Source organism: Neolamprologus brichardi, chromosome 2 (assembly GCF_056152115.1).
Source record: "Neolamprologus brichardi isolate AB-2024 chromosome 2, ASM5615211v1, whole genome shotgun sequence".
In the NCBI taxonomy this organism is placed as follows: domain Eukaryota; kingdom Metazoa; phylum Chordata; class Actinopteri; order Cichliformes; family Cichlidae; genus Neolamprologus; species Neolamprologus brichardi.
Genome location: NC_142105.1, coordinates 33,995,290 through 34,022,371, shown reverse-complemented (window position 1 = coordinate 34,022,371; position 27,082 = coordinate 33,995,290).

Here is a 27,082-nt window from a genome sequence, read left to right as displayed (position 1 = left end):
TGCACTCTGGGCAGAATGCTGGCTAAAACTTTGCTCACATTTGGATTAAAAGAAAAGATGCGTTGGAATTTATTATTATAGGATATGCATCTTCTGGGGTAAAATACACTACTATTTATAATGTAACAGTCTAATCTGTTGTAATTAGGACCCAAAATTAAAAACGTTTCACTGAAAGTTATATTTTTAATATAAAACTTAAATGATCCCTTCACTAATGCAGCTGAGAACAGGGGTAACATGTCTTTAGGTCAGTCCAGAAGTCAGTAACTCCTCACTTTCCTTAAAAATAATCCCAAAGCAGGAGAGAACAGGATGATCTTTTCAAGCACAGAAAGAAGGTGCAGAGTTTGAAACCACCAGCCAGGTGGGCCCTTCCTGTGTCTGCGTCTTCTTCTTGTGCCTGTGTGACCTCCAACACTGTGAATGAAAGAGCTGTTTGCTCTGTTGGATGATCTGATATCGTCGTGTTGGTGTTGTTCCCAGATCATCATGAAAATGTTGTTCCAGGTTCAACATTGCAAGTGACCAATCACATTGTTGTGACGTTATTCTTTTGCGCACCAAGCCATTCGTGCATTTATGAAATTCCAGTGTTGCAAGGACAATATCAATTTTGCTTATCGTTTATCAAAAGGTTATGGTTATGGTTAGGGTCAGGGTCCGTTGATCGGCGGACAGAGGCGGTTTCTTGCAACTTAAGTACAGTTTTTTGTTTTATGCCGGTTTTTCCCGAAGTCACAAAAGTATGACGTCACAACAATGTGATTGGTCACTTGCAATGTTGATCCTGGAACAACATTTTCATGATGATCTGGGAACAACACCAACACGACGATATCAGATCGTGCTTGTTCTGTTACCCCTTCTGGCAGAGTGGCAGCCTGTCCAGGATGTACCCGACGTCCCCTTTATGACAGCCAGATTTGGTCTTATCATGCCACTTGTTTGCAAACCTCTTCTCGTGGAGACAAGTGGGGTTTTTACAATCTGAGGATGTACAACAGTTGTGTTAACCAAAGACTTTATTTCAGGCTTCTTATCAAAAGCCTGTTTAGAAGTTGATGGCAGCTTGATGAGCTGTGAACCGTTGTACCTCAAATGCGCATTTCATAGATGCAACACCTGTGTTGTATTAGTGCAGCTCTTCACAAACACATTAGATATGGTCTTTTACCTTCATGTATTTTCATTTTCATTTCTCTTTCAGTTTCACTTCATCTAGTCATAACTGTGTGGTACTTCCTTTGTCTGATATAAATTCTGATAAGCCCAGACCTCAGTATTGTCACTAATCAGGCCACACAGCCATGACAAAAACCCAGAGATGCATAGGAGTGTCTTTCAAACTATTTTATTTTAAGTAAATAAAACAGAAAAACCTGTTGTCACAAACTATGGTGTGTGTAGTCAGTACCATCAGTGGTGTAAAGGGTGGAAAAATGGGGTATGTAATGCTGTTAAATGCAAGAACCAAACCAACAGCACCAGAGTCCAACAGGGGGATGAGCTAGTGCACAGGTGCTGAACTCCAGGCCTCGAGGGCCGGTGTCCTGCAGGTTTTAGATGTGTTTTTGATCCAACACAGCTGATTCAAATGGCTAAATGACCTCCTCAACATGTCTTGAAGTTCTTCAGAAGCCTGGTAATGAAGTAATCATTTGATACAGGTGTGTTGACCCAGGGTGAGATCTAAAACCTGCAGGACACCGGCTCTCGAGGCCTGGAGTTCGACACCCCTGAGCTAGTGGCACAACTAGGCTCTAAACGCTTTTTATGGAACCCTGGCACACTGGGCCCAGGTGCTGCCAGTGTCACTAATTGTGAACAGGAACAGGACCAAGTAGGCAAAACGAAGGCAGGTGCAGTGGGTCGTCACAGTATCAGTCCATTTCTCAATGTTATGTTCCATTTTCAGAGCTTAATGTTGATTTAATAAATTACAGTTACATCGATTTAATTATTTTTAATTCAGTTGCCAGTGCCAGAGCAACATCCTACATATTCACCAATTACTATACATTTATGTCACTTAAAAGGTTTTCTTGTGCCCCTAGTCCAAGAGCTTAGAAATCTCCCCCAAAAAGATGATAGTTCCATGTTCCTGAAAGATTTGTGAAAAGGTTCCTATTGTCCAAAAGCACATAACAATTGCTATGTGCAAATGTAATCATTTTGTTATGATTACATTTGTAATCATAACAAAATCTTTGGTTGACAATTTATTTTACATTTGTTATTTAGGTTTGCACCCTGGTAGGGTCACCCATTGCAAATTGATCCCGTGTGAGGGACCAGACAAAGACCAATTCAAAAACCCTTATGAGTGTGAACAGTGGACCCTGAGATAGGGTTACTGGGGCCCAGCCCTGGAGCCAGGCCCGGGGAGGGTGCCTGAGGGTGAGCGCTTGATTTACTGGTGAATCCAGTGGTGCTCACTTATGGTCACAGCCTTTGGGTAGTAATGAACAGAACAAGATCACCTTTCTCCGAAGGGTGGCTGGCCTCTCCCTTAGAGATAGGGTGAGGGGTTCTGCCATCCGGGAGGGGCTCCGAGGAGAGCCGCCTCTCCTCCACATCGAAAGGAGCCAGTGTAAGTGGTTCGGGCAAGGATGCTTCCTGGGCGCCTCAAGGATGAGGTGTTCCCGGCATGTCCCACAGGAGGAGCCCCCGGGAAACACCCAGGACATACTGGAGATATTATATGGCTCGGCTGGCCTGGGAACGCCTTGGTGTTCCCCCAGACAAGCTGGTTAGGGGCTGGGTCCTGGGGACAGCAGCCTATGCAGACCAGCCCAGACCTCCATTTCCCCGGCCACCTCAGCATAGGCTGTTGACCCCACGACCCAGCCCCAGATAAGTGGAAGAAAGTGGGTTTATAAAATATGTCATAATGAATGCTTATTTGTTTCTTTTGATGTGAAATTAGCTTCATTAGCCCTAATACAACACTGTTGATTAAAAATTTGCTTACTTATCAGTAATGTAAGGCCTGTGAAAGCATTTCCAAATCCAAATTTGGAACTTAAGATAAATGAATAACAGCATTAGTTTGTAGATATATTATTAAAAACAAATGTCCTCAGATAAGTGGAAGAAAGTGGGTTTATAAAACACATTATACAGTGAATCCATAATTTTTATGGTCTAGAGACTTTATTATGACTAATACGATAGCTCCAAAGCAACATAGCGACTTACTGATAATAAATCTAACTCAGTGGGTTTATTTTTTCTCCATGTGCTGAATTGATAGAAGAAAATCCCATCGGGCCATCCACGCTGACTTTACTAGCCCAGAAAATAAGTCAAAGCATTAAAACGTCCACTTTAAATCTGCGTGTCATGTTATGTAAGTTATTAGCATATTAATAAATAACAGTCATAATAAAAGATTTTAAATTAGACTTGAATTGAATATGGGAATCATTTGTATGTGTTTCAGTGAAATAAACTGAACCCATGTGGTGTACACAAGTTCATTTAAAATCCTTAACCACAGCCCCAGAGTGAAATAAAGTGTGTTTGCTGGAGCCACCATTACTCAGACTTTTTAATTAATAGACATCCTGTTCCTTGGCTCTCCTTTGAAAAGACGAAAGGCTGGAGGTAGCAAGGAGGGAAAACAGGCTAAAGACAGTGTAATTAGTTATTGAGTGAGTTGGGTGCCTGCTGCAGTGGGCAGTGTCGGTGCTACATGAGATTTTATTGGGTGGGCGACACGAGTCTATTTACTTTCTGTCACCTCTCGAGACACCCGTGGCAGTTTTAGATAGTGTCAGGCTGTCGGCTTTGGCTGTCCATCAGCAACATTCTCAAGTTCAGATGTGGAAGACGGAGCTTAACCTTTAGATCAATGAAAACACAGAATATACCTTAATGATAATAAATCGATAGTTTTCTTCTTGAGTAAAAGGGCTTTTTTTCACTGAAATGGAAATAACACAAATAAAGTTGTCACCCCTGTCAAATAAAAGCTCACAAGACTCAAAAGTCTTAGAAATATGATGCAGTAAAGAGCAGCATATGTGAGCTAAGTGAATCTAAATACCTGCAATATTGGACAGAGTGAAGCAGCAGTGTGGTTATGGGAACATTGGCAGTCACGTCTGTTATGCAGAGCAGGAAACAGGAGCTCAGTGTTGTTGAGCAGTCAGAACAGGTGGGAGGCTTGCATGCATTTGTGCATGTGCACATGTTTATGCACCCAGCTCGTGTGTTTGTGCATGCTGATGTATTTGTTTACGGGTCCCAGAGGTGCACAAGTGCAAAGGAGAGAGATATGCCGTGTTGGCAGAATGCACAAGACTAATGCCTGGAACTTGGACACTTGTACAGTCTCTGTTTTCCCTCTGGCTCAGTGCTGGACAGCGATCACAGGAAAGCACAGCAGAGGATCCAGGATGGCTGAAAAGTAAGATTTAGAGATATACTTGTGGCAGGTCCTTTGACAGCTAGTATTTATAGCACAAGTGTGTTCATGGGCCACCCAAAGGAGTTTCATTGTGGTAGTTTAATGATTTTCACCCTGCAAATCAAGATACCTATGGCCCTAAACTATAAATCAGAACATAAATCCTTAAAGGAAGAGTTTGACATTTTTAGAAATATGCTTCATGAGAAAGACTCAGCTTCCCAGTAGAACGCCGGATAATATTATTCCCTTCATCTGTCACTGGTTTTAATGATGTGGCTGTTCATACAAATCTGGGTTTTTCCCTTGTTAGTTTTATGATTTTGTGAGCAAAAAAAGAAACATCCACAAACATTTATTGACTACAGCTAAGTCATACTGAGATCTGTCTGCTTGTTTTTTGGACAGGACAATTAGAGGAAAGGATACGGCGACAGGCACAAGATCCTGATGAAATGATTATTTTCTTTACTCGCCACTCTTACATCTTTTCAGTCAGCGCTATAATTTTGACTTAAAATTACTTCTCATCTTTAAATTCCTCAACTCTTAACATGATGCTTTTTTCCCTCCAGTCTGCCACACAGCAGACATTACTGATAATCTTAGTCAACAAACCCTCGCCTGCTATGAAAGACTTGCTGGCTTGGATTTACCACAAGGGAGACTCCCTTTCAAATCTGGGGTCAATAAGAGGAACTCTAATTGAAAGAGACCAAAAGATCGGCCAACGGAGAAGTGCCTTGTTATTAACTGATCTGAAGATAGACTTGTTAGTGTTTAGATTGAGAGGGAAAGGAGCAGACCTGATGTTAGATAATCCATTGTTCCCCCTGGACACAAGACTGACTGCCTGGTTTCATTTGCAGCTCGAATATAGCCAGTGGCCCTTGTGTCATCGGTCTGAATCACATAGCAGCTGGAGATAAAACTTGAAAAATGCTCCTTCTCAAAGAACATACACTAATTACTTGACAACCTTAACAGAATAAAAATGGACAGCGAGTTTTATAGCGTTCTAAAGCAGAGATACACACAATGTGTTTTGTTACATTTGATGTTTGGCCCACCTATCAGGAGTTATCTGCTGGTGCTTTCACTCACAAGGTAATCAGAGCTTCCATTAGCAGTTGCAATGTGCTTAGCTAGCTTCCTGTGACTTTGTTGATGTGAAGCAAGGTTGGTACTCATTGCATTAATCAACTTCTCATCCATTGTGATGTAGAATACAAAGCTGCACCAGTGACAACCACACACTAGCTAGATGTAACTAACAGTGAAGTGTTCCAATGTCTTTCTTGTGTTTATATTTGTAAGTTTCCTTTTAATTGTGGAACTTTGTTTTGTAATTGGTGGTAGCGGAAGTAACGTGCAGCACGGACTGAGTTTGTGGTGACACAAGAGCAGAGAAGCATGGTGCTCTGTGAGTTCTGCTGCATCGTCCTACTGCTTTAAACTGGACTTAAGTTTTAAAGAACACATAAGTTAAGTTAAATTAAACCCAATTGTGGACTTACCGTTGAGAGGAGTAGCGGCTCGCGCGAAGAACGGACTTTCTCCCGTTTGGCTACAGCAGGCAATGAGGTGTGTTCAGGGTGCCTCTGTTAATTTGAGTTTCAATGAAAGTGCCATAAAAAGGCATTTATGTGTCTATACCTTTGTTGTTTGGATTTACTGTGATAAGAGTTATTGTAAACGTGTTGCTTATTGTAATTGTTTTGTTTGGGTAGTTCTCACGATGATGACAACGCTGAGTGATCTTGTCGCCGAACATTGAATAAATCATCTGTAAACAAGAACTTATCAGCGTGGTGGCTGATGGGAGCTACACTAGATATGAAACAATTCGACTGGCTATTGAAGTTTTGCAGGCGCTTCACCGCTAACCTCATAGATGTTATCTTATCTGCCATTTGGGCATGTGACAATCATGGTGACAGTGTAAGGGCGAGTGAATGAGGCCCCAGTCACACAGTCCTAGAGACTGGTTAGCGAAAATGCGCTACCCTCGATCAAGTGACTGCTGGTGTTTGCTGGGAAACTGGTTGCTAAAGCCCCAGTCACACAGGCAGCAAACAGTTGCACCCCACTCCTTCTGGCAAAAATCTCCTTTCAGCTGCTTTGGTTGCCAGCAGATTGCTGTGGTCATCTGTAGTTTGCATAGAGCTCATTGACCTACAAATATTCAACATCTTCTCTCTGAATGGTAGCGAAACTGAAAAATTTGCACAAAATGGAAAGAGAGCACAAAGTAGAGTAGTAGAGCATGTATTTATGAATCATGTTGGTTGTAAGCTAAAGCTCTCAGCTACCAGTTTGCACTTTTTCAAGTTTTACTATTGCTTGGCTAATAGTTAGCATTGGCATCTATGCGAACTACAGACGACAGTGGCAATGCGGTTTTTGGTCCAGCAACCTCTTTGTGACCAACTTCAACTGGAGATAGTTTGGAACCGCTCACTAACCATTTTGGAAATACATATTTTTCCTTCAAAACCAATGCTTTTATCATGTCCAAATAGGGGACAACTCTCAAGCAATGTGCAAATGACATCAAACGATTAACCACTATAGGCTGAGGAGTATTTAATAATAATAATGTATACGTTACTGATCCTTGTGGGGAAATTCCTCTCTGCATTTAACCCATTCACTCAGTGAAGCAGTGGGCAGCCACCAAGCTAGCGCCTGGGGAGCAGTGTGCAGGAATGGTACGTTGCTCGGGGGTACCTCAGGGTAGCCGTTCAGTGGACTCAAACCACCGGAAGGTCAGAAGTTCAGTGGATTCAAACTCCTGACCTACCCGATCATGGAGTCACCACTCTACCTACTGAGCTATCTATGCAAACAACTGACAATTCAATGCCACAACATGCAACATTACCATAATGACCATAATCATTATGGTAATGTTGCATGTTGAATTAAGAATTAAGTTTGTTGCCAAGTTTGTACACAAACAAGGAATTTGTCTTGGTTTCATGGTGAAGAAACAAGGACAAAGGAAACAGTGGTTTCTTGAGAAGTTGTTGATGGCTGAAAGCATGTAAACATACTTTTAGGAAATACTGTTACTTGAGAGTTGTGTCAATATGAATTATTCTTTTGAATTATTTACTCGTGTATGTGAGAGCTTAGTGGTCAGTAAGCCTTGTTGGACTATATTGACTTATGATGATACATAAGAGAAAAAAAAACGATGTAAAGGCAGAATAAAGCTGAACATGGCAGATATAGGATTGGTGTTTATCTGATCCCAAATCTTTTCACCTCTATGTTCAATATAACAAAACATAAACAAAATAAACAACAGCAAAACATTCAAACAGGCATCCATGAGTTTAATTTAATAGAACTTTAATTTCCCTTCTTGTAAAGCAATAAGTAGAAGACATCACAGTGATGTCAATATGATATTGAAATGTATCCAGGGTAAAATTAGAGTGTGAAATTAATCAGTAACAAGCCAATACGCAGGTCCCTGATTCTGTTTTCGGTACATAAGGCACCATAAATCATTGTGAACCTCATTAAATGCCCAGCAAGCTCTAGGTAATTTCCCTAGGAGGCCTCTTGGCACGAAGCCCCCAAATACACAACGCTGTCTCTTGCCTCAGCAGGACCTGGCAATGCCACAGAAAGAGGAAGAGAGGGGGAGAGAAGCAGGTATGGATAGATTCTGATAGAGGGATTGCAGTAGGAAGAGATGGATGACTGGGTTTTGAATGATGAGCTCTCCTCTATCTCTCTTCAACTACTGATAGTGACCCTGGAACTGTTGGACCCGTAGTGATCGCACTCTGCTCCAGACTCATACTTTAAATAAGCACTTCAAGTCTGCACTTCGGCTCTCAGCATATCTCATATGGTATTATGGTCTATTGCTGTGTTCTAACATCACCATTATTTCAAGCACTTAACTTTAATTTGCTTTTCTTTCTGTCTTTTCTGTGTTTTTGTGAGTTACGCTTCATTCACTCACTGCCAAAACTTCCCATAGTGGAACTGATTCAAATGATTCTTCTGATACGTCCTTTTATTCCAGTTCTTTTAAATGCTAATGGGGATGTGATAGAACCTTTTTATCAAAAATATATGTTTTCACCTGTTATATTAGATTCACTAAAATGAAGTGTCTGCTTTTTAGGAAAACTAAATATCTGATCTGCCAAAGAGAGACGATATAAAAATAGATTTAACAGTGTGAGTTGAGCTGTATCAGAAAGCTTTCGGTGCTGAGCACATACTGTAATATGATATACTCTCACCAGACACTTTATGATGCCTTGCTAGCATTGGGCTGAATGCCCTTTTGGCTTCAGAACTACTTTAATTCTTTGCGTCATTAATTCAACGAGGTTCTGGAAATGTCGTTCTTTGGTCCATATTAATATGATTCCATATTGACAGATTTGTTGGCTGCACATTCATGATGCAAGTCTCCTTGCTCAATTGATACTGAGTCACTAAACTGAGCTCTGGAGACTGTGGAGGGCAGACTCCAGCCTCCACATGAGCTCATTCTCATGTTCAAGGAAGTTTGAGATGATTCATCAAGAATATTCAGGTAGGCTGTCCAGTGGTGCGAGGAGTGTGAAATATGCCCCGCAGTGCTACACCAACACCAGCAGTCTGAACTGTTGATCCAACGTACGATAGATTTGTGCTTTAATATTGTTAATGCCAAATTCTGACCCTACCACCTGAAGCTTGCAGCAGATATTGACACTGATCAGACCAGCCAGTGATTATCTGATCTCCTCCAGTCCATGTCAATTCATGCTCTTGGTGTGGTCCTGCACTGTTGTAGCCCAGTGCTCACAGATTCAGTGTGTTGTGTATTCAGAGATGTTCTTCTGTATACTTGGTTCTAACAAGTGGTTATTTGAGTTACTGTTGCCTTCCTATCAGCTTGAAGCAGCGTGGAGCATTCTCCTCTAACCTCTGACATCAACACGGCCTTTTCACCAGAGAACTGCTGCTCACTGAATATTTAAGCGTTTTCAGACCTTTTTCCTGTAAACTCTGGAGATGGGTGTGTGGAAAAATCTCAGCAGATCAGCAGTTTCTGAAATACAAACAACCATGCCACCTTTAAAGTCAATGAAATCCCCTTTCTTCCACATCCCAGTGCTGGGTTTAAGATTCAGCAGCTTGTTTCGACCAGTTCTACAAAAACAATGAGTTGCTAGCATGTGATTGATTAAAGATTTGTGTAAATAAAACTTAAACAGATGTATCTAACAAAATAGTCGATGAGTGTATTCACCTTTTGTTAGTCTGATCTAAGTGCATAGTAAGAATTCCAATACCCTCACAGTATCCCACAATGCCTCTTGAATAGCAGTTTTTGGTGAAGGAAGAGTGACAGACAAGAGGAACAAGACCAGTGCATCCCAGCATAAAATGCAATAAAAGTTTAGCATTTGTTACGATGAGTATTTGTCACAAAATTAATGTCAATAATGATTTTTTTTTGCTTGTCTTGCTGTAAAAGATGTAAAAAGGCCAGATTAATCCATTTATGATGCAATACAAGGATATATTATTTGTTTTTCTGCAAAATTACAATGAAATTCCACTTTACTTAAATGTACATACACTATAATTATTTCTTTGGTTCCTGTAAAAAACTGGCTTACCTACCTTTAAGTATTTGTAGGTAAATATAGTTCAATTAAAGTGTTACAGAAATGCTTCAGCACGTTGTCTAAACTACACATTAATCATGTCACATTGTGTTGTTGTTGCAACTTTGTAAATGTTAAGTAACATTTATAGCCTGTTTTTCAAAAGAAGAGGACATAAATGTGTTCACACAAGAAGTCTGAGTCTGATATTTACTGCAATATTGAGCTGGTTTCTGTAAATCATCTTGTAGATATTCCTTTATAAACATATGGTTAATTTCAGTGAAGTTCTCCTGTGAATATGAAATTGCCTTTTTTTGTACCTAAACCAAACCTAATCTTTGTCAGCCTCAAGGCTGTCACACTTATCCCTTGAACGGCACAAACAACGTTATCCTCTGTTTTAAAAAGTGCTGTGTTTTTGTTCTACAGGACAAAGAGGAACAAGTTTGGTTGTTTGTCATTTAAATAAATATAATCGTAATTGTAATACATCCTGCTTGGCTGGCTCTGGGAATCGGCTGCCGTGTGGGAAAAGCTTTCTGTCAAAAGCATTGTTTACAACCAAGAGCAGAAGAGAAAAGAGCTCCAAACATGCACTTATTATACGACATCAACTGATAACACGGCGTAAGTATTTGAACAGTGTTCCACTAGATACAGACTGTACCGCTTTCTGTGTGACAAATCCATAATCCTGTTTTTCATTACTGTGTAAATCTTGATTTGTACTTTACTGTTTTTAATCTAAAATGTTTTTTTCTTTCCTTAATCCTGTTTCCTTGCTCTGCAGCTGTAATGTGAAATCCATGTCTCAAACTACTGGATGCGCCTGAATGACATTCACTCATATGAACAAGTTTGCCAGTTTTCAGGGTTTAAATCAGCCATTTCCTATTAATTTGTTGTACAGTTTGCATGTTGTGGTTGAGCTATCACCCGAGGGTACAGAAGCACTCATAAAACCACAACAGCTCTCAGCAATTGGATCCTTTACGCTAATCGCACAAAGGAAGCTCGTGCCAAAACTAATTCAAAAACAAAAATCCTTGTTTACCGTTCAGCAGAGATCACGCAGCAATATAAAACAATCTGCCTCTGGGAATCGTTTCAATTGGACTTTCCATTTTGTAATCAGTCAAGCAAAGACGCCCACTCTGTTTCTTAAACTGCAGCCTCTGTGACTCATCAAGAAGCTCGAGCCATCGTACTGTCACTGGAGACACAGGTCAGTGTTTATCCAGGGAGAAACACAGAGATGATAGCTTCCACTCAAGTGTAGGGTATTACTAGAAAGTACAAGCAATGAACGCATGTGTACTCCATTTTGAATCCATATCTGCTTTATTTTTCATGCTATTTTGTGTCCATCAGGCCAATAGTGCAGCTGAAACCTTGCTCATCTCATGTAAGACAATTAGTATCGATCAAAACTGCTGTAATAGAGAAGCGAAGCTATACTCCGAGCTGATAATTCATAACCATTTCAATTTCATTCAGCCACCATCAAAGAAACATAGTCTCACCACCATGCTCAGTTGATGTCTCATTTCTTAACTGACACACTACAAGATTAAAACAAGAAGCTTATGCACATGAGAGCAGTGATATGTTCTGAGTGTTACTATTAGTCTGCAGAACGGGCTCTGGACTTGCAACAGGGGACTTATGTTTCTAACTGACATTCAAAAATGACAGGACATGCATTTCCCCAGATCTCCTCCTTTGTTCCTCTCTCTGTTTTTAAGAGCAGACAAATGACTGGCCGCTCAAAGATTCAACAAGTGACTTACAAGTGAAGCCAAGCAGTCATCATGCAAAGAAACACTCAATTTAACCTTCAGTCAGTTTTCCTGTTGGAGATAAAGTTCTTTTCTTGCTTATATTTAATGTTGAGAATTAGTTTGGAAGACTGACATGTGGTATCTTTTTGATTTAACCCACAAAGATTTGGTTGCAAGTAAAAGCTGTAATGTGTTATTGAGGGAGCTTTTGTTGATTTGATTGGCTTCATCAAAGGGCACCCACTCCTTCAACTTGCTTTTCTTAAAAATACATAAACAATAATTAATCCACTAACTCGTTTATCATCGGGCCAATGCCTTTTTTGACAAATTACATTAAAATATATATAATTTCAGTGAAAACACATCACCTCTGGCTTAACTGAATGAAAAATAAAGAAGCTTAAAGTTCTATAATTTCTTTTTGCTCAACTATTTAATTTGCTGAATGACGATTTTTAATTGGTTTAGTCTGATCAGTCATTTTTTTTAGGATTTCGTGTCACTTTTAATTTTCTGGTTATGGCCATCTGACATTAGAGCAACTTGTCAACTCTACATTAGTTTGTTGTGAGTGACAAGCCATTTGGGCCAACTGCAGAGAAACAACTCAGCCCTGCCGGCTGCTCAGGGATTGACTTCCAAATGATCGCACCATGTCCACCAGAAATCCCGCAGCAGTAATGACAACACATCATACACTTTCTCCACCCTGCTGGGGTTGAAACCACCCTTTCTGCACCCCTTTCATCATGGAGAGGCCTGCTCGTCTCTGTCATCTTAGCAGCAGTGTCACTGAGACAGGATGGAAGATAAGTGGATGAGAAGGCAGCAGAGGGTTTTCAGAAACACCGCCACAAAGAAAACAACAATCCAATCATCCTAACAGCTGATTTAGACCTCACAAAACTACTCTGACTATCCTTTAAAGTCATTGTCATGTCCCCAGGTTGGTCTAGGAGTAAGGGGAAGGGCATAAAATGAGATGGAGAAGCACTGTTTGGATTTGTTTATAAAGCTTTGTTTGTCTGGATGTTAAAAAGAAAGCATAGATTTACTTCAGGGAGAGCCAAGGCCAGCAGAACAAATAAAACCGTCCTAACCGAAAATGAAATTGCATCAATTAACTTAGTCAAAAGAAAAGTTACGAGCCTTTATCTCAACTTTTTAACACGACAAGGAAAAACAGGAGAAAAAAACAGGCTTACACTGGCAATGCAACACAAAACAGTGCAACAAAGAATAAATCAAGTGTAACAAGGACAAACAAGCTAACAAGGACCATAAGAAACCTAACCTAACAAACATAAAGACTAACAGAATGCTCTCAAAACACATGGTGCTCTAACGAACCAAAAGGGCAGCTTCGACCAACTAATACAGGCCCTGGAGGGCATCCAAGGCTGCAGGACTCAGACCTCAGCCAGTGACCTCAAGAGCCAGTAAGAAGTAAGAGAGGAACCCAGAAACCAGGCTCTAAAGCAGCATGGTCAACATTAATCCTTTATATACTCTAGACGTTCTTTTAACCCTTGCATATTCATATTCTCCATAATAACAAGGCAAGAATTTCCTCATTATAACTGTGTAAATCAAACTATGAACTTAACATCAATATAAAGTGTATAAAAAGCTGTCTTTAAGTAATCCTTAATGTTTCAGAGAGACAGGAAACCGTATTTTTGTTTTTGTTGTTTTTTCTGTTCTAGGACTCGTTTTTAATGAAATACCATTTACTCTCATACAGTGTCGTGTCTTCTTATACAAAATAACAACTACAATAATTTAATAATATTTTACTGAAAGCAAAAATGGCAAAAACATTGTGGAACTGTTTGGATTTAACGATGTAAAACGATTAATCACTTTGTCTTTGTTTCCCATATCCTGATAGCTACATTTATAACCATCAATAATAACAAAATGAAGCTTTCTTGTTACAAACTAGTTTATGCATTTAAAGTCGTGGTAGGAAACTTTGCATGTGTGAGTTTTGCACATTTTACCACACTCTCTGCAATGTCTGAAATGATCCTATGACCTCCCCAACCCCTCCTTTAAACTCAGTTTTAATCTCTGTTAGCTCTGAATAAGTCAATTCTATTTTATATATATATATATATATATATATATATATATATATATATATATATATATATATGTATATATATATGTTATATATATGCATATATATAACAATGGATCATATATCGAGTGCAGAGAGAGTATGAGCGTGCAGCGTTTAAAGCGTGGAAGTACTGACCTTACTTTGAGTTTGATTCCATAAAAAGTGACAAAAACATTAGTGTCCGTTGTGCGTGGGAAGAAAACTTCTTTTTACAGCGAAAAAAAATCCCTAAACTTCAGCAAGCACCGAGTAGCTACGACGTAATGGGAAACTCACAGAGAAACTCGCGGATTCTTCCACTGACCGCGGCACACCTGCACCAGGGTAAACCTCCGCCTACCCCACTCCTGCTTTACAGGTGAAAATAGAGCAACAGGACCGCTAGTCTTTGACTTTATTTATTTTCTGCTGTGTTTTACTTGCATCTATTTGAAAGACTGAGTGTAAACACAAAAAATATTTTATTTTATGTGCTGGAATGTGCAGAAAATAGGTTTAACCCTGGTCAAATTTGACCCCATGGTTTCCCTAGAAAACCAATGGGGTCGGCTGTGCAGTCTTCACACTCTATCTAGTTTGTTTGTTGTATCCACACTGATGTTTAGTCCTCTTTATATCCGCAGCTCTGGTAAAACGAACCTTTCGACCAATGTTCTTTAACATTTGTAGTATTTTTTTAATTATTATTTTTTTAATAACATTTAATATTGTGTTAGGGTAATAAAGAGGTACAAACACCTCCAGGTACTTTTACAATAATGAAGTGAGTCTGCCTAAACGTTTATTGCAGAATGACAACCTGGAGGGAAAAAGTAATTTAGTCAAGTGGTGCATGCTATGAAATGTTCCCATATTGCAAATTCATTTTACAGCCCAGTACAAACACCGGCTGCTGTTGTTTCAATGCAGTTTCATTTTAATAATGTAGCTTTACCGTGTTTGTCGATTTTTAAATAGAGTAAAGTGATAATTCCTTCTTTATCTATTTTTAGGACTTCAGCTTGTGATGGCCTCGCTTTTTGGATGTTGTCCAGAGAACGAGGCGATGTTGTCACTTTTGATTTTGGGGAGCTGATTTTATTGTTGTTTTTACTCAAATTAATGGCTTTTCTTTTTTCTGTTTTTACTGGTGCTCTTGAATGCCATATGTATCATATGTAATACATGCGATTTTAAAACGTCCACAACATCAGTGTGATTTTTTTAACCCCAACCCGAAGCCCCTTATATGTTTTTGTTTGTTCAACATAAACCAAATGTTTAGAAAAATGATACAAATCAGAACTTATTTATGCAAATTGATTTTTTTTTATCATTTAGAAGGTTAACAAAGTTAATTTGCTGATATTTTCTATGTAAAGTTTGAAAGTTACAGTGACCACTTTAGAAACTATAAAGTACAAGATCAGGTGACATTATCAAGAGTTTTCTTAAGACAATAGTGGGACGAAACATGATGCTCATGTTGGTGTCACATCAGTACAAAGGTGATTATATGCTTTAGGAAACAAGCTAAATTACATCTGCTGACAGTGTTAGAATAACGAACACATGTCACTATGAGGGGCACAAAATCTCCAGCTAATAACAGCGCGCAACAATAATCAAATCAAATCAAATCAAATCAAATTTTATTTGTCACATACACAGTCATACACAGTACGATATGCAGTGAAATGCTTGGACAACTGCTCGTGACCTTAAAAAAAAAAAAAAAAAAAAAAAAAAAAAGGCTATGAATAAGATAGGAAATAAATAAATAAATATGAAAAAATAAAAAAGGGGTAAATTTAACCAGGAAGGAATAAAATAAAATAAAATATAAAAAATTAAGTTAAGAATGAGATAACTGTACAACACAAATTAGAATGAAGGGTAATTTAACTGGGAAAGAATAAGATAAAATATATAAATTAAAGTTGAAAATAAGATAACTGTACAACAAAATACACAGTATAGACATATATAAACATATATAAGAATGTATGAGAAATATAAATATATATACACACAATAACAGCAGCTGTACAAATATTAACTGGAAATGAGGAATATAATGTCCAGTGTTGTGCAAATATGCTTAAAGTGATGAAGTGAAAACAATGTCCAGAGTGTCCAGTGTGTGTAAGAACTATATGTGTGGGTCAGTCCTGTGTGGTGGTGTGATTGAGAGACCATATCGCCTGCGGGAAGAAGCTCCTCCTCAGTCTCTCTGTGTTGGTCTTCAGGGAGCAGAATCGCTTTCCTGACCTCAACAGAGAGAACAGTCCGTTGTTGGGGTGGCTGAGGTCCTTCACGATCTTCCTGGCCTTGGTCCAGCACCGTCTGCTGTAGACTGAGTGCAGGTCAGGGAGCTCTGAGCGGATGGTGCGCTCAGCTGAACGCACAACCCTCTGTAGAGCTCGTCTGTCCTGCATGGTGCTGTTCCCGAACCAGGTTGAGATGTTTCCCGTCAGGATGCTCTCTATGGTGCAGGAGTAAAAGTTCCTGAGCACCTTGGGGGGCAGTCGGAAGTCTCTCAAGCGTCTGAGGTGGTAGAGACGCTGACGGGCCTTTTTCACCACGGTGTTGATGTGACAGGACCATGACAGGTCCTGCGTGATGTGAACTCCGAGGTATTTGAAGCTGTCCACTCTCTCCACTGGGCACTCGTTGATGACGGGGGTCTGGTAGTTCCTCTCCTGCTTAGTGCTGAAGTCCACTATCAACTCCTTTGTCTTACTGACGTTTAGAAGGAGGTTGTTCCTCTGGCACCAGTTCTCCAGATTCCTAATCTCCTTCAGGTAGGGCGTCTCGTTGTTGTCAGAGATCAGGCCCACCACGACGGTGTCGTCAGCAAACTTGATGATGGTGGTGGAGCTGGTAGTGGCCACACAGTCATATGTGTACAGGGAGTACAGCAGGGGGCTCAGAACACACCCCTGGGGGGCTCCAGTGCTGAGAGTGGTGGAGGCTGAGACATGTCCATCCTTACTGCCTGTGGTCTGCCAGTTAGGAAGTTGGAGACCCACTGACACATAGATGAGCTGAGTCCCAGATGCTCCAGCTTGGTGGTGAGTGTGGAGGGAATTATGGTATTAAATGCAGAGCTGTAGTCTATGAAGAGCATTTTAACATAATTCCCCCTTCTAGTGTCCAAGTGAGTAAGTGATGTGTGGAGGAGATGAGAGATGGCATCGTCTGTGGAACGATTTGGACGGTAAGCGAACTGTAGTGGGTCCAGTGTGTCTGGTAGTGAAGAAATGATGAAGTCTCTGACCAGGCGTTCAAAGCACTTCATCACTACTGAGGTGAGGGCTACAGGGCGATAGTCATTGAGAGAAGCAGGGTGGGGTTTCTTTGGGACAGGAACAATGATGGACTCTTTGAAGCATGTGGGGATCACCGACTGAGATCAAGAGATGTTGAATATCTCAGTGAACACAGGTGCTAGCTGGTATGCGCAGTCTCTGAGGATACGACCTGGGATGCCGTCTGGTCCTGCTGCTTTCCTGGTGTTCACTCTCTTGAAGGCTCTCCTTACTTCATGCTCGGAGATGACGAGCACATTTCCGGTGCTGGCAGTATCTTCCTGTCTGCAGCCGTTAGCGCCGCTAGCACTAGCATCGTTGGAGTCCTTAGCTGCAGCCTCGAAGCGAGCATAGAAAGTGTTCAGCTCATCTGCCAGAGTCACGGCCGTGTTCGTCATACCGGTTGTTGGTGCTTTATAATCCGTTATTGTCCTTATTCCCCGCCACAGGCTCCTAGAGTCACTCTGGGATAGGAATCAAATAGGATGGGAATCAAAAATGGAATTAATTAAAAAAATTACTTTGAGGTGATGAAAATCGAAATTGCAGTAAGAATTACAGTTAGCATAAAATCTATTAACATCCAAAAGACATATATATTGTTTTGGTGATGAAAGTGATGAAAGGTAACGTAGAGTTTAAGGATACTGTTTAGCATGGTTGGCATCATCCGTAGTGTGGTTCAAAGACGGGAAATTAATGGAGATAGTGTAGCCAGAGTTTCAGCTGAATCTCACTGAAAATGCGTTCCTGTTACATCAGCCTCAGAGGCAGTAATGACTCATGTACTGATGATATCCTGTGAGGAGGGCACCAGTCTTAGTGTTGTCAGCAGATGTAAAACTTTGGGTACATGTACTGTGGAGTGATCAAAAAAAATGTGTCATTTTAAACACACTAACAATCCTTTTGTCTGTGCTGTAAATACTGTCTGAGTTATTACTTTTTTTTTATTATATGATAAAAGGTAAGAAAAAAATCATCAGTCCTCATTTCTTTACATTTTGCTTCCCAGTAGCAAAACTTTCTGGTATTTTTTTTTCCAAAATGTCCTTGAGTTCTTCAGGCTTTCTGAAGATCTTGTAATGATTATAATGATTCAACTACAAAAAAGGCACCTAACTCAAGGAATAGCAAACAACTTAGCAAAGAACCGGTTTTAAATTGTGTCTTAAGGAACTTTGTTGCTAGTCACCTGTTTTATGATTGGAACATAATTTGTTTCAAGTTCTTTAATTGAATCCATGAAATGTAACTAAATTTGACAGGCATAAAATTGTATTTTTAAACATTATAACGTCCATAACGTTATGCCAAAAAGTTGGTATATCCTGGCATGGTGTAAGTATCTGTATCTGAAAGTTGTGTCCTTAAGAATCAGGAAAATATCAGTGGAAGGCTGGCTGTGAAGAAGCTATTCTTAAGAAAGGGAAACAGGGGGAAAGGATGAGGTAAGCCAAATACACAAAACCTGAGCTGAAAATCAGTGACAACAGATGGAGTGACGAGTCCCCATGTATGTATGGAAGAGGACAGAGGTCATTTTCAGCATGACAGTGATCCCAAACCTGTGGGCAAAATGTGGTAAAAGTCTACCTGACAGAAAACACACATTTGAAGACCGTCAATCATGGATTGAACCTGGACCTCAACATTATTGAAGCCGTGCGGGAACATGTTGAATTTTGACAGAGGACTAAACAAAAGGCAGCCAACATCCAAAGAAGAGTTTTGAATGTCCTTTAAGAAGCCGGTCTTCCAGAAATTGACTTTTTACAAGAAAGCTTGTCTAAGAGAGTTCAGGCCGTGTTGAAGAAATAACAATTTGGTCAAACCAAATATTGACTTTGAGACTCATTTACAGTTGCAAACGAAGTTTTTTTGCCTTATAAACTGTGTTTCCATGTGTGCTTGCACATGTTTTAATAAATCGCTGCAAACCAACCAAAATATAAAGAAATCCTGCTTAAGATGAGACAAATCTCAAACAATGGAAAGTCATATCTGTGATCATCTTAGCATGGCACACAATATACTTTGTCCCGTGTTACTTGTTTACTTGGATTTGTTTTGGGGGGGTTTAAAACATTGCTGCTGTTTCAAAGTAGTATTATGTACTGCAAGTGTTACGCTAAGGAGATAGGCCTGCAGTCTTTGATCCCTTATGAGAAATTATTCCAAGACAATAAAGGCTAATCGAATCGAATCCAAACTGTCAAAGATCAGCCTGACAGGCACACATCCAGACAATTTGGATGGAAGTTAGGCAGCATGTATTAGAACAGAGGGATCTGCCAATAACGTCATGATCCCATTACAAAACAAAGAACAGCTCGACAACCATCAATCAACCAGATCCCTTCAGCAAACACGTCACTCATCAGTATGGCCCAGCTGTGTCCACACTAAACAGCACGTCAGCCTTGACCATGAATAGGAGATGATGCTGTAATCCCAGGACTCGGTGATCATACAAGCAACTGTGTATTATCCACCATAACCTCAAGATAGAAGTACGACATCCCCCCAAAGTAACAATGTTCCACTCTTTTAACTAGTCACTAATTACAGCCAAAGGGGGGAATGAAAGCTCCAAAGCTCAGTGAATTACATAGAGCTATTTATTACATTAAGGAAATAGAGCTACAGCATATTACAAGTAGGGAAGAATAATTGCAGTGGATTTAAAGAGGGTGCTCCTTAATTTATCTTCCTTTTAGACATCATCTGATATTTGCAACATCTATGCCAAGGGAGATAAGGGGTTTGTTTGGATATTACCACATATGTGCAAATCCAGGCTGTGTCCTAATCACTATGACGTAATAACCACTGTCACAAAGTTCTGAGTATTCAGAAGCTAAAGCAAAGAGACACCCTGTTTTAACAGCAGATGTCCAGTCCAGTTCAAGTTTGCCAGCCCGTCCTGCACCAAAAGAGCAAGTTAAACGAAATACTCGCCACCGCCAGCAGTGAAGAAAAATTGGTGTGGGTGTAAAAGCTATTGATAGCTCAGCCCAGAAGCAACACACTGTGTCCCCTCTGCAACCCTGAAAATAAAGCACAGGTTTTCAGTCTACCAGCTCCAATTGGATTCAGCTGTCTAATTTACTGTGCCACTCCACGTTCTCACTTCAACAGCTGTAAATTATTCTACTGGTAACTGAGTTCAGGTGCAATCATGGCAATTTAGTACTAGTGTTTAAGAGACAAAGGAAAATAGTGCCTATCCAGATTGGTGAAAAATAGAAAACAGATTTTTAGGAAAAACAGCTTAAAACAGCTAAACATTTGATCACCTCCAGCACAAACTCTGCAGTCCTATTCATTGTAATCATTGGTCATAAGATGAGCATTTCAAGTAAACTGTTGTTTGCCATACCTGTGCAAACTACAGGTATTAGTCTGCTTGGCATTTTCAAATCTTTGGTTTGTGTTCTTTATATTAAAAGAAGCCCATTTAAGAATGATTTTTGCATCCATTGTGTATTTCTCCCTGAGTATTTGTCTTTTCTGAGTTGATTTCTCCTGTTAAGTTAAGAGCAAAAACAAACTAAATATATACAGCGTGTCACTTCTGTAGACAGCTATAGAAAAAAACATCCATTTTTTGTTATTTGCATGTATTTTCAGCTGATGAGGACACTGACTTTTTTTAATTAACTAGAAGATTGACACATCTAGTTAACAATTAAACAGTAACGACTAAAATCCGTGTCCAGAAGACCAACGTAAGCTTGCACACATATATCTGTGGAAAGAAAAAGAAGAAACTGTAAAAAGATCAGATTAATTATTCATACTCGCATGCAGGAGCCATCCACATCATTAAATACAACCCCAAACATGGAAAACAGCACGCAACTAAAGAAAAGAACTAATCATGACTGTTGATTTGCACACACATATGCAATCACGTTTAGTCCAAGCAATACAAAACACACCACAACATTCCCCTCATTTATTTGTGTGAGCATTTGAAATAGTTGAATTGCATGCAGCCATGTTTAAAGCTTGTTGCCGACGGTGTTTTCCACTCTTATATATTTTTTCAGCTGTTTGAAGACGTCCGAGTTTCTGTGAGGAGACGGTTTGTTATCAAGCCCAGAGGAAAAAGAAAAGAAAAGATATTGCCTGATAAAATATGGAGAACTATGGTATTCATATGGTATTCATACAACGTATTCATAGTTGTTCAATAAATATCAGATATGAGCTAATTTTGCTTAAAAGAATGCTGTTTTCATTATTCTGAGGTGATGTTGCATATATTTTACTCTCCTGTGTCACAAATATGTGATAAATGTAAATCAAATTCTGCATACATTGTATCAGTCTGCTAGGCAATAGTACACTTATTCATTCATCTTTGGAAGCCTGCCTGAAGCAGGCCTTGACCCTCGATACTAAACAAATATCATGTGCTGTGTACGCACAAAGGAAATATTTGATAAGATTTGGATTTAAAATGAATCAGCTGGAATAATTCAAATATTTTCAACAAACTAATAAAGCTAATAGTTGTTTCACTGGTTTCTATTGTTAATTATATTTAGCAGAGTAAACTGATGTCTAGTGGTAGCATAAAGAAGAACACTTTTATCTGCACTGGTTGACAGATCCAGTAGAAGCAATCCGGTCATTAAGTGATGACATGACGAATCCTACTTCCGGGCCTAAAGTAGTCTGCGTTTAATATGGCTTTTGTGTTGTTAACATGTTTAATGTTTTGTATTTTCTCAAAAAGCTCCTAAAACAGTCAGTGATCACTGTTGACCTCCCTCTGCTTTTATTACCGCTAATCATTTATTTAAGCTCAGTTTTTAAACCCTTAGGATGTAACTACAGCCCAGCCCATGCAGCAGTATATGAATGACTAACCTCGTATTGTGGATGGATTATCTCAGTTGTTCTCCTGGCTGAAGTTTGGTCCTTTTACAGCATCCTGCCGTGCGATTACATTTGTTCCTGACCACCGAGAACACTAACGTTAACTTTTATTAACTGGAAAAAAAGTTAGCTTGTTTATATTATGCTAGCATAGCTGTGTCGCTAGCGGTCACGTAGCACATCATTATATACCAGCTAGCCAAACTTCAGTAACCCTACAAACATCACTGCTGTTTAGTTTTCTGTCTTCATTGATGTTGGAAGTGATAACAGAGCTGCACGTTTGAATTTGTTTCCAAAACCCCGCAGTCAGGACATGCTATATTGTATTTAGATAGAAGCTAGCGAGCTAACTTCCTGCTAACTTCTAACTCCGTTAAATGTCATAAATTCCGTTTTCATGGATGCCTGGATGTTAAACTCAATTGTTACACCTGGTAGAGCAGAACGCTGATCATTTTATTAAAGATGAAAGACTTTAGACAGTTTTTCAACTCTCAGTAATGCCATAGTGATCGTTTGATATATAGACCTGCAGCGGAGTTTAGGCCCAGACACAGCTAGTGACGTCAGACTTAACGACCGGATAGAGATAAGTGAAGGATGAATTCCATATGGAAGGTTGTTCACGCCACCATCGAAAATACAAGTTATTAGGTGGAAATTTTAAAATTATAACCCAAAATTTAGTTATGCTTGAAGAAGCTTCCTTAATTCAAGGATCAGCATCACAAAGCAACATAATTTTGCTTAACCCATATTGCTCACAGAGAATCATCTAGACATAGCAGCCAAGATGTTAGCTTGATAAACACTGTGCATACATAACCTAGACAAAATGTGTTCCATTGATCATATGCTCGCTTTGCAATGCTCCCGTCTCATGTTTTTCCTCCTCTGCGGGGGGCCTGTCGGCATGCTGAGCCTGAGGGCTCAGGGACATTCAGATGTGTCTAATGTGCTCCAAGTGTTTACACAGAGAAAGGTGAACATTGAGAGTTTCCTGTTGGTCATGACAGTCTCGCATGTTCGTCCTTTTCACAGAGGATGAGAGACAGATGGCAGTCAGCGATGTGTCAATCTCTCAGCTATAGCCTCTACATCCCTCTCTCAAAGAGCGAGGAAAACAGGTCGAACCCTTCTGCACATTAATCCAGATGGCTGGCTGCAATTTCAAAAGCCTCATTGTCATTCTCTGACATTTCTCAAGCCCCCCTCTGTGTCTTTGCTTATCTGAGTCATGCTGACTGAAATGAGAATTGCAGCTTTATGGAATTCAGATGGCACATCGGATGATCAGCGCTAACTCTGTCTCTTGATACAGGGAGGATAATTTTTCTGTCCTGATTGTCTTTGAATGCTCAGACAGTGTGTCAATGATGAACAAATGAGGAGCATAACCCAACGCATTAGCTAACATGAGTTCTGCCTAATTTAACGTTGATATTTTGAAGATGGTGCTAGCAGATAGTATTTGTGGTAAACGGTTAAAGACAGATTAAATAAACTGCAAATATGATGTAAGGTCTGTTAGGAGATGTGCAATTTTGTAGGTTAAGAACAAGCTGTAGTGGAGTGTTTGACTTATTTAGATAGAAAATCAACCTTGGGGTTGGTCATTCACAGCAACAAATCCTCTGTGAGTCATATAAAGCAATGTATAAGTTACTGCTGCATATCAGTTAATCCCCTGTAGCTGGAGATATTAAGAGCATGGTTTTTAAGACTATATTTGTTGAGCAAAGTAAATATAAGAGTTTCAACATTTCAGTGTTTTATAAATGTAATCTTCATTGCTCATGTTTAAAGTGACATTTGATCAAAATGGAAATGAAACAGGCAGCACGGTGGCACAGTGGTTAGCACTGTTGCCACACAGCAACAAGGTCCTAAGTTCAATTCCACCATCAGGCCGGGGTCTTTCTGTGTGGAGTTTGCATGTTCTCCCCGTGTTTGCGTGGGTTCCCTCCGGGTACTCCGGCTTCCTCCCACCGTCCAAAGACATGCAGCTTGTGGGGATAGGTTAATTGGATAATCCAAATTCAATGACTACCGCCCAGTAGCACTCACCCCCATCATCACTAAGTGCTTAGAGCAGCTGGTCCTAGCACACTTCAAATCCTGTCTCCCCCCCACCCTGGACCCCCACCAATTCGCATACCGCCAGAACAGGAGCACAGAGGATGCAGTCTCCATCGCACTGCACTCTGTCCTCTCACACCTGGACAACAACAACACCTACGCCAGAATGCTGTTTATAGACTTCAGTTCAGCATTCAATACAATCCACCCCTCACAACTCATCAGAAAACTGACAGACCTGGGCATCAGTCCCCTCATCTGCAAATGGTTACTGGACTTCCTGACCAACCGCCCCCAACATGTCCGGCTGGATAACCACTGCTCATCTACAATCACAATGAACACTGGTGTACCACAAGGCTGTGTGATGAGCCCTTTCCTCTACTCCCTCTTCACCCACGACTGCAGACCTGCTGATGGTTCCAACACCATCATTAAGTTTGCAGATGACACCACGGTGATTGGCCTCATCAGTGACAACGATGAGGCCGCCTACAGGGAGGAGGTGGATCGTCTGGCTGAGTGGTGCGACAGAAACAACCTGCTGCTTAACACAGAGAAGACCAAGGAGCTCATCGTGGACTACAGGAGGAATGCTGACCCACATCCACCCATCCACATTAAGGGGACGGCTGTGGAGCGTGTGAGCAGCTTCAAGTTCCTGGGAGTCCACATCTCCGAGGATCTCATCTGGACGACCAACTGCTCCAAGCTGGTCAAAAAGGCTCACCAGCGCCTCTTCTTCTTGAGGACTCTGAGGAAAAACCACCTGTCCTCAGACATCCTGGTGAACTTCTATCGCTGTACCATCGAGAGCATCCTGACCAACTGTATAACAGTCTGGTATGGGAACTGCTCTGCCTCGGACCGGAAGGCGTTGCAGAGGGTCGTGAAAACTGCCCAGCGCATCGCCGGAGCACCACTTCCTGCCATAAAGGACATCTACAGGAAGCGGTGTCTGAAAAGGGCTGGGAAAATCATCAAAGACCCCAGTCACCCATCACATGGACTCTTCACCCTCCTGCCCTCTGGGAGGCGCTACAGGAGCCTCCGGACTAAGACCACCAGGTACCGGAACAGCTTCTTCCCCACAGCTGTCAGACTCCTGAACTCTGCCTCCTGACATCTGACCCACGTTAAACTCATGGACTGGACATACACACACCCACAACCACCTACACACACACACAATGGACAACTGTACCCTCAAACACACAATAATAACATGGACTGAACCACCATTCACAATCACTAGCACTTTATATAGCCTCTGTAGAAATTATCCACATATCTCACTTATCTTAACTGCACTACTGTATAGTTCTGTGTAAATAATCATACGATAATTTTTAATCCTACAACTGTTTATAACTTGCATAGTTCACATTTCTGTATAACTGTATATCTCAGATTTCTGTATAGTTTTTTTTATTTTCTTATTTTCATATTTATATCCTGTTCATAGCCTGTACATAGCTTGTACTCACTACAGCCTGTACATACTTATAGTTATAGAATATTCCTAACATACTTCATACCGTGTACATTATAACATACCATAATAGACCCATTTCTGTAATATACTCACATATCTATATTATTGCTAATATATATTGTAATATATCTATATCACTAAAGCACTTCTGGATGGATGCAAACTGCATTTCGTTGCCCTGTACCTGTGCATGTGCAATGACAATAAAGTTGAATTCTATTCTATTCTATTCAAATTGCCACTAGGTGTGAATGTGAGTGAATGGTTGTCTGTCCCTGTGTGTTGGCTCTGCGACAGACTGGCGACCTGTCCAGGGTGTACCCTGGCAGGGTATGACAGCTGGGATAGGCTCCAGCGCCCCCCACGACCCTGAAAAGGAGAAGCAAATGGATGGATGGATGGAAATGAAACCTACAGGGAAGTGTTACAAGTGATGGTATAGAAACATTTGTATATAATCTTTAAATCCAGTGCATGATTTTAACATAACATCACCCATGATGCTTAAACTGGAGCATTGTTAGGAACGATCCAGTCCTACATTTAGAAAAATGAAAAACTTCAGTTCAATTGCTTGTTAACGCAAATCTCTGATCAGCCAACTACATGACACCAATTCACAGAATAAAGCCATGTAGACATGGACAAGGTGGCCAGCATCAGAATAGAAAAAAATGTGATTTAAGTGTCTTTAAACATGCTGTTGATGCCAGATGGCTTGGCCTGGGTATTTCAGAAACTGATGATCTACAGGGATTTTCCTGGTTTTACAGAAAATAGTCCAAAAAGGAAAGAATAGTCAGTAAGCAGCGATTCTTGGGGCCTCAAATATAATCAAATATAATCTAAAACTGGTTCCCGAACACGGTGATGAGGTCACTATACTCAAATGACACAGTCACCAGATCTTAATCCACCATTGGGATGTAATAAAATGATTCATATGATGCAATCAACAGATCTATAGCAACGGTGTAGTTAATACGGACTAAAATCTCTGAGGATTGATTAAATTACCTTGCTATTAGAATGAAGGCAGAAACAGCATGCTGTACCTATTAAAGTGGCAGTAAGTGCATACAAATGTAGTAATGGGTGATAATGAGAAAAATGTCTGTTTTTAAAAAGAAATTTGAATAATGTAAAACAGACTACAGCTACTTTTACATTTATGGATGCCACTGTGGATGTAACTCATATTCTGAAAACATAACAGTGGGAAATGTACGGTGTAAACTCCAGTTAAAATATGTTACAGAGCTCCTGGATTGTGTTTTTCAAACCACTGTGTTGGTGGATGAGTGGGCTGGTTGGGGTAAGGGTGGATTTTTGCAGATGATTTAGATTAATTTGTAATCAAAAACTAGCT